Source organism: Sinocyclocheilus anshuiensis, unplaced genomic scaffold (genome assembly GCF_001515605.1).
Source record: "Sinocyclocheilus anshuiensis isolate Anshui unplaced genomic scaffold, SAMN03320099.WGS_v1.1 scaffold1881, whole genome shotgun sequence".
Classification (NCBI taxonomy): domain Eukaryota; kingdom Metazoa; phylum Chordata; class Actinopteri; order Cypriniformes; family Cyprinidae; genus Sinocyclocheilus; species Sinocyclocheilus anshuiensis.
This window is the reverse complement of record NW_015539947.1, coordinates 431,731-438,353: the sequence shown is the minus strand read 5'-3', so window position 1 is coordinate 438,353 and position 6,623 is coordinate 431,731. Positions and strand designations below refer to the sequence as shown.

Genomic DNA, 6,623 nt, shown 5'->3' with positions numbered 1-6,623 from the left:
GGCAATGGCTAATATGCGGGAGACGGTTCCCTCTGGTGGTGCGGAGGAGGCGGTACGGGAGCCTCCTCTGTAACAGAGGCGATTGAAATGTTGAATTCATTTTTCAAGATTAAAAATCTAAGAATAAAGAAATGCATTAAATTACATACTTTCTATTGATAGATTCTAAAAAAGGGACATTTTACTATTTGGAAAACATAATATTTTAAAAATCTATTTCTTGTTTTACTAATCTAATTGTGTACATATTGTCCGTTACGGGGTGGTACAATAAAGGTACCCTTGCCTGAATAAAAAGGTTTCAATCCAAACGCTCGGTTGAGACTGTTGGGTTAGGAAGCTGACTTGATTTTACCCAGTTTGGGTTGATATCAAAGTAACCCGACGGTGCTAGGAATGTGGAGGATGTGAAATAGAGCATGCAGCAAGTCGCTGAATGCGTGACGTGAACGGTTCTGTGTGCGACGAAATCCATGACTGCGGTGCTTAAAGGGGTCATATGATGTTGTCTGCATTTGTGATCAGAGAAATTACAAACAACAAGCGCTACTCTAAACTGCTCAAAACTCGCATTTTAATCATCAGTGGCAAATCCTTAAAATGAAAACGTACTTACAGTCTGTGAGTCAGAACAGCTGGCATTGTAGTCTACTCTACCAGGATCAGGAAACAGTCCTCCATAAAATGTGCTGCACACATCTGAATATTTGGGTTGAAGTGTTCTGGAACAGTGTTGTAAATACAACTTAACCACTGATTTCTAGTCGTGTCCATTTTTGGAAGGCCAAGTAGTTTCACACGGCGGGCTAGAGTGAACAGCATCCGGCGGCCTAGAGTGAACGGAGGCGGGCTGGCTAGAGTGAGGGGAGGCCGGCTTGAGTGAGCGGCGGCGGGTGGGCTTGAGAACGACGCGGCTGGTGTATTCGACGAAGGAGCGTCCAGCGGGCTTGCGGCAACCACATGTGACGACCCCGGGCTGTACTCCGCTTCGTCCACTATGAAAGCCGATCCGGCAATCCACAGTGCGAAGTTGATGTATTTCCTCAGTGACCAGCATGGATCAGCTCCAGGCATGACGAAGCGGATATCGTCCTCTTTTGGAAGGCCAAATAAAGTAGTTTTGCTTTCACAACGAAACACACAGAACACAAACACACAGCGTCTTCACAACATGGCGGCAACAACAATACTACAGCGAGAATAAAAGTTACACCTTCTTTCTTTGCATGAACATTTGGGCGGCATTATGCAAATCTTCCCACATCGTGACGTAGACGTGTTAGAACGAGCCGTTTTAGGTAGGCGTGGTTGACTTTTAACTTTTATAAAGAATATCTCTTTGGATTTGAGACTTTAGTCTTTGCAACTTTACAGATCTTCTTTATGCAACAAGAGCTTGTAACACTTCAAAGAGAAAGGAAAAATTTTAATTCCATCATATGACCCCTTTAAGACGGGAACATGTGTGGAAAATAGGAGAACACTAATCAAAGCGCAGACGAGGGACAACTTTGAAACTGTCTGGAGTGTGTTCCTTTAAAACTGGAGCAGTGAATGTGGTGAGCGCAAACTGGATACAGCTGGAATGGCGCATGAGATGAGTCTATCCGTGTTTGCGGCACTCATGACAGGAATATGTGTCAAAAATATAAGAAGACGAAGCGAAGAGGAGAGGAGAGATTTTTGAAACTGACCGGAATGTGTTCTTTTAAAACTGGAGCGTTTTGTCCGAGTAAGTTCTCACAACATTGAGCAGCGACTGATGAGCGGTAAAACCGGGAACTGTGAACTAGTCAAAATGGTGCTTGAGGACGTGGATCAAAACGGTAAAATCAAAGACGGTAAAATCCTGTCAGTTCGCTATAATACACAGTTTAATCTTGACTTTCAGTGTTTATTACTGTGTGTTACTGGCGTTATTGGCGTAATGGTTTGGTCATAATAGTTTAACTTCATCAGTGGGTGAAAAACATGAACAAATTGAACAAAGTCTTAAATTTGTTCTTAAACAAGCCTTTCAAAAGAATTTGGTTTAATTGTATAAGCTGTTTAAATATGGAGTTGCTTTGCTTTTTTCTGAACTGCTGTAATAAATTTTAATCTTTTATTAGGTTATCTGAGGCCTATGTTGTTACTGTTGTCATATTGTGTGTGATTTTAATTTTAAAACCCATTTTGGGTTCAACCCAGCAGTAGGCCTTTAGTAAATTTCAAACTATTTGAATGAAATAAAACAGTCCACCATGTTTATTGGTATATTACCTGATATATAATGTATGTATGTATGACCTACTGTATAAACAATCGTTTCAGAGCAATTTGTTGTAGCCACTTACCCTGTAACTACATGGAACAAGGGGGGAACAAGGACCACTTTAATTTACAGCCCGCAAATGTTGTATTTACCCTGTAACTACATGGAACAAGGGGGGAACAAGGACCACTTTAATTTACAGCCCGCAAATGTTGTATTTACCCTGTAACTACATGGAACAAGGGGGGAACAAGGACCACTTTAATTTACAGCCCGCAAATGTTGTATTTACCCTGTAACTACATGGAACAAGGGGGGAACAAGGACCACTTTAATTTACAGCCCGCAAATGTTGTATTTACCCTGTAACTACATGGAACAAGGGGGGAACAAGGACCACTTTAATTTACAGCCCGCAAATGTTGTATTTACCCTGTAACTACATGGAACAAGGGGGGAACAAGGACCACTTTAATTTACAGCCCGCAAATGTTGTATTTACCCTGTAACTACATGGAACAAGGGGAAACAATCACCACTTTAATTTACAGCCCGCAAATGTGTATTTACACTGTAACTACATGGAACAAGGGGGGAACAAAGCACCACTTTAATTTACAGCCTGCAAATGTTGTATTTCCCCTTTAACTACATGAAACAAGGGAGGAACAAAGCACCACTTTAATTTACAGCCTGCAAATGTGTATTTACACAGTAACTACATGGAACAAGGGGGGAACAAAGCACCACTTTAATTGACAGCCCGCAACTGTTGTATTTACCCTGTAACTACATGGAACAAGGGGGGAACAAAGCACCACTTTAATTGACAGCCCGCAACTGTTGTATTTACCCTGTAACTACATGGAACAAGGGGGGAACAAAGCACCACTTTAATTGACAGCCCGCAACTGTTGTATTTACCCTGTAACTACATGGAACAAGGGGAACAAAGCACCCCTTTAATTTACAGCCCGCAAATGTGTATTTACACTGTAACTACATTGAACATGAAACATCCGAGACTGGCTCATCCACAACTCCCTGTCCCCTCTGGGGACCCAGAGATAGAAGAAATTGCTCATTTGTCGAGGTTTTGATTACCACTGACCGTGAAGTCAGTGGCAGGGAAAAAAGAAACAAGATTCTCCGGCCGGCCCTCCTCTGGGGGAGGGAGTGGTGCGTTCACCATCTCGCGAGGTCAGTGGCAGAAAAAAAGGAAACAAAAGATTCTCTACCCGGCCCTCCTCCGGGGGAGGGAGTGGTGCATTCACCATCTCCCGAAGAGCAGATCCCTCCATCTCTGGGTCGCCCGTCTCAGGGCCTCTTGCTCTTGCGCTTGCCACCAGGTTTGGCAAGGGGCCTGGACGTGCGGGGCGGCTGCCTTGCGACCGGCACCATGGCGCTGCTTTGCTGAAGGCTGCTGCGTTTGCTGCGCGGGAGCAGGGGGGCGCCCTTGGCGACGCTTCCGCTGCGCCACTCTGCTGTACATCACCCCTGGCTTAGGAGGCCAGTGCCTTATCAATTAGGCCACTGGGGCTGTTATGCAATAGCTAACTTGCCCTTTTCTCATCCCATCTCATTCAGGATGCTTTTATAATACACAGACAGAGTCTTCTGGATGAACAACTTCTATGAGAGGACCAAGTGGCCTCAGCATTTCAAGATCAAGCTGTAGATGTTGCTCCTTTTTGAGGGGCTTAAAGTAAAAGTAAATAACAGCCCCAGTGGCCTAATGGATAAGGTCCTGGGTTCGAGTCTCATCTGGAATGATGTACAACAGAGTGGCACAGCGGAAGTGTGTTGGGTCCGTAACCCAGATGTCGATGGCTCGAAACCATCCTCTGATAAGTTTTTTTAACTTCTAGAAAATGCCTGAGCCCCCCAAAAAGGAGCAACATCCACAGCCTGATCTTGAAATGCTGAGGCCACTTGGTCCTCTCACAGAAGTTGTTCATCCAGAAGACTCTGTCTGTGTGTTTTAAAGGCATCCTGAATGAGATGGAGAAGTAAAAGGGCAAGTTAACTACTGCATAACAGCCTTAGTGGCCTAATGGATAAGGTCCTATTCCTCTAAGCCAGGGATTGTGGGTTCGAGTCCCATCTGGGGTGACGCTTGTTTTTCTTTCTACAGCAGAGTGGCGCAGCGGAAGCGTGCTGGGCCCATAACCCAGAGGTCGATGGATCGAAACCATCCTCTGCTAAGACTTTTTAACTTCTAGAAAATGCCTGAGCCCTCAAAAAAGGGGCAACATTCAAAGCCTGGTCTTGAAATGCTGAGGCCACTTGGTCCTCTCATAGAAGTTGTTCATACAGAAGGCTCTGTCTGTGTATTTTAAAGGCATCCTGAATGAGATGGAGAAGTAAAAGGCCAAGTTAGCTATTGCATAACAGCCCCAGTGTCCTAATGGATAAGGCACTGGCCTCCTAAGCCAGAGATTGTGGGTTCGAGTCCCATCTGGGGTGACGTAAATTACAGCAGAGTTGCACAGCGGGAGCTTGCTTGGCCCATAACCCAGAGGTCGATGGAACGCAACCATCGTCTGTTAAGGCTTTTTAACTTCTAGAAAATGCCTGAGGCCCCCAAAACGGGGCAACATCCACAGCCTGATCTTGAAATGCTGAGGCCACTTGGTCCTCTCACAGAAGTTGTTCATCCAGAAGACTCTGTCTGTGTGTTTTAAAGGCATCCTGAATGAGATGGAGAAGTAAAAGGGCAAGTTAACTACTGCATAACAGCCTCAGTGGTCTAATGGATAAGGTCCTATCTCTCTAAGTAAGGGATTGTGGGTTCGAGTCCCATCTGGGGTGATGTACAGCAGATTGGCGCAGCGGAAGAGTGCTGGGCTCATAACCCAGAGGTCTATGGCTCGAAACCATCCTCTGCTAAGACTTTTTAACTTCTAGAAAAGGATTGTGGGTTCGAGTCCCATCTGGGGTGACGTAAATTACAGCAGAGTTGCACAGCGGGAGCTTGCTTGGCCCATAACCCAGAGGTCGATGGAACGCAACCATCGTCTGTTAAGGCTTTTTAACTTCTAGAAAATGCCTGAGGCCCCCAAAACGGGGCAACATCCACAGTCTGATCTTGAAATGCTGAGGCCACTTGGTCCTCTCATAGAAGTTGTTCATCCAGAAGACTCTGTCTGTGTATTATAAAAGCATCCTAAATGAGATGGAGAAGTAAAAGGGCAAGTTAGATATCGCATAATATCGCTACTACTTGTTTCACTTCTGTTTCAGTTTTTTATAACCATTTCTTACTATGTGTCAGTAAGTTGTTGTTACTTTAGCATGTGTGTCTGGCTCAGTGTTATTTTTTTAGGATTACTGATAAACTAATGTAATTTGATTTGTATTAGTTATCTATTTTAGTTTTAGTTACAGTTGTAGTAATGTTGTCATTTTATTAGTTTTTTATTATGTCTATATAGGTTTTTTATTAAGTTTTAGTTTTATATTTTTTTGTTTTCATTTAAATGTTTAGTTTTGAAATGTTGTTGTATGCATTTGTCATTTTTATTTCATTTCTTTTATTTTTTAAATGTGTATATATATATATATAGTATTTATAGAGTTTTAGCTTTTAGTTTTAATTACTTTTTCTTATTTGTAAGTCCCGTAAGGACGGGTGGAGGCAGCAGCTGCACGCCAGGGCAGGATGTGTTTAATGGCCTCAGTCTGCTTCTGTGTGGCGGAGAACTGCTGGGCGAAGTTCTCTACTGCGGCGCCGAAGAGGCCGGTCTAGGACACGGGGGCATTTAAAAACCGAGTCTTGTCAGTTTCCCTCAGCGAGGTCAGTAGCGGTACGGAGTTCTTTGAGAACTTCTGGGTCGTAACCACCCTTGTGCAGGTCCTTCAGTGCCTTGTGCCAGCAGTATTTGGACACAATTGCATCGCCACCGGAGGGACTTCCATATACCCCCGTGCTTCCCCACCGTCAAGGGTGGTGAGGGAGGACGAGCCAATGGGGCAGTTTCTGGCAGTGAAAGGTGCCATCCACGACCCAGTGAGCTCATCCCCACCGTCGATGGTGTTGAGGGAGGATGAGCCACCAGGGCGGTTTCTGGCAGTGAAAGGTGCCGTCCACGACCCAGTGAGCTCATCATGCACCTCCGGGAAGAAAGGCACTGGGATGGGGCCCTGAGAACCAGCCTGAGCCACCCCGAGAAACCAATCATCCAGCCTTGAGGGTTCGGGACACGGTAGAGGTTTCCACTCGAGCCCGACGCTCTCGGCGGCCCGGGCAAGCATAGCCACCATTTCCAGATCCGTATCCGGCATTGCTGGCCAGCGCTGCTGGATCATCAACTACAGAAAGGTCTGGCTCACTCTCCGATGCAGCGATCAACATCCGATCGTCGGGGGA

The 6,623-nt window shown here is 45.1% G+C and overlaps 2 non-coding genes across 2 annotated transcripts; both read left to right on the top strand.

Moving 5' to 3' along the window:
• Positions 1-4,386: 4,386 nt before the first annotated feature.
• trnam-cau (transfer RNA methionine (anticodon CAU)) lies at positions 4,387-4,458 on the top strand. The gene has a single exon. It is a non-coding gene; the product is annotated as a tRNA-Met (tRNA).
• Positions 4,459-4,647: 189 nt separating this feature from the next.
• Positions 4,648-4,720, top strand: trnar-ccu (transfer RNA arginine (anticodon CCU)). The gene has a single exon. It is a non-coding gene; the product is annotated as a tRNA-Arg (tRNA).
• The last annotated feature ends 1,903 nt before the right edge of the window (positions 4,721-6,623 follow it).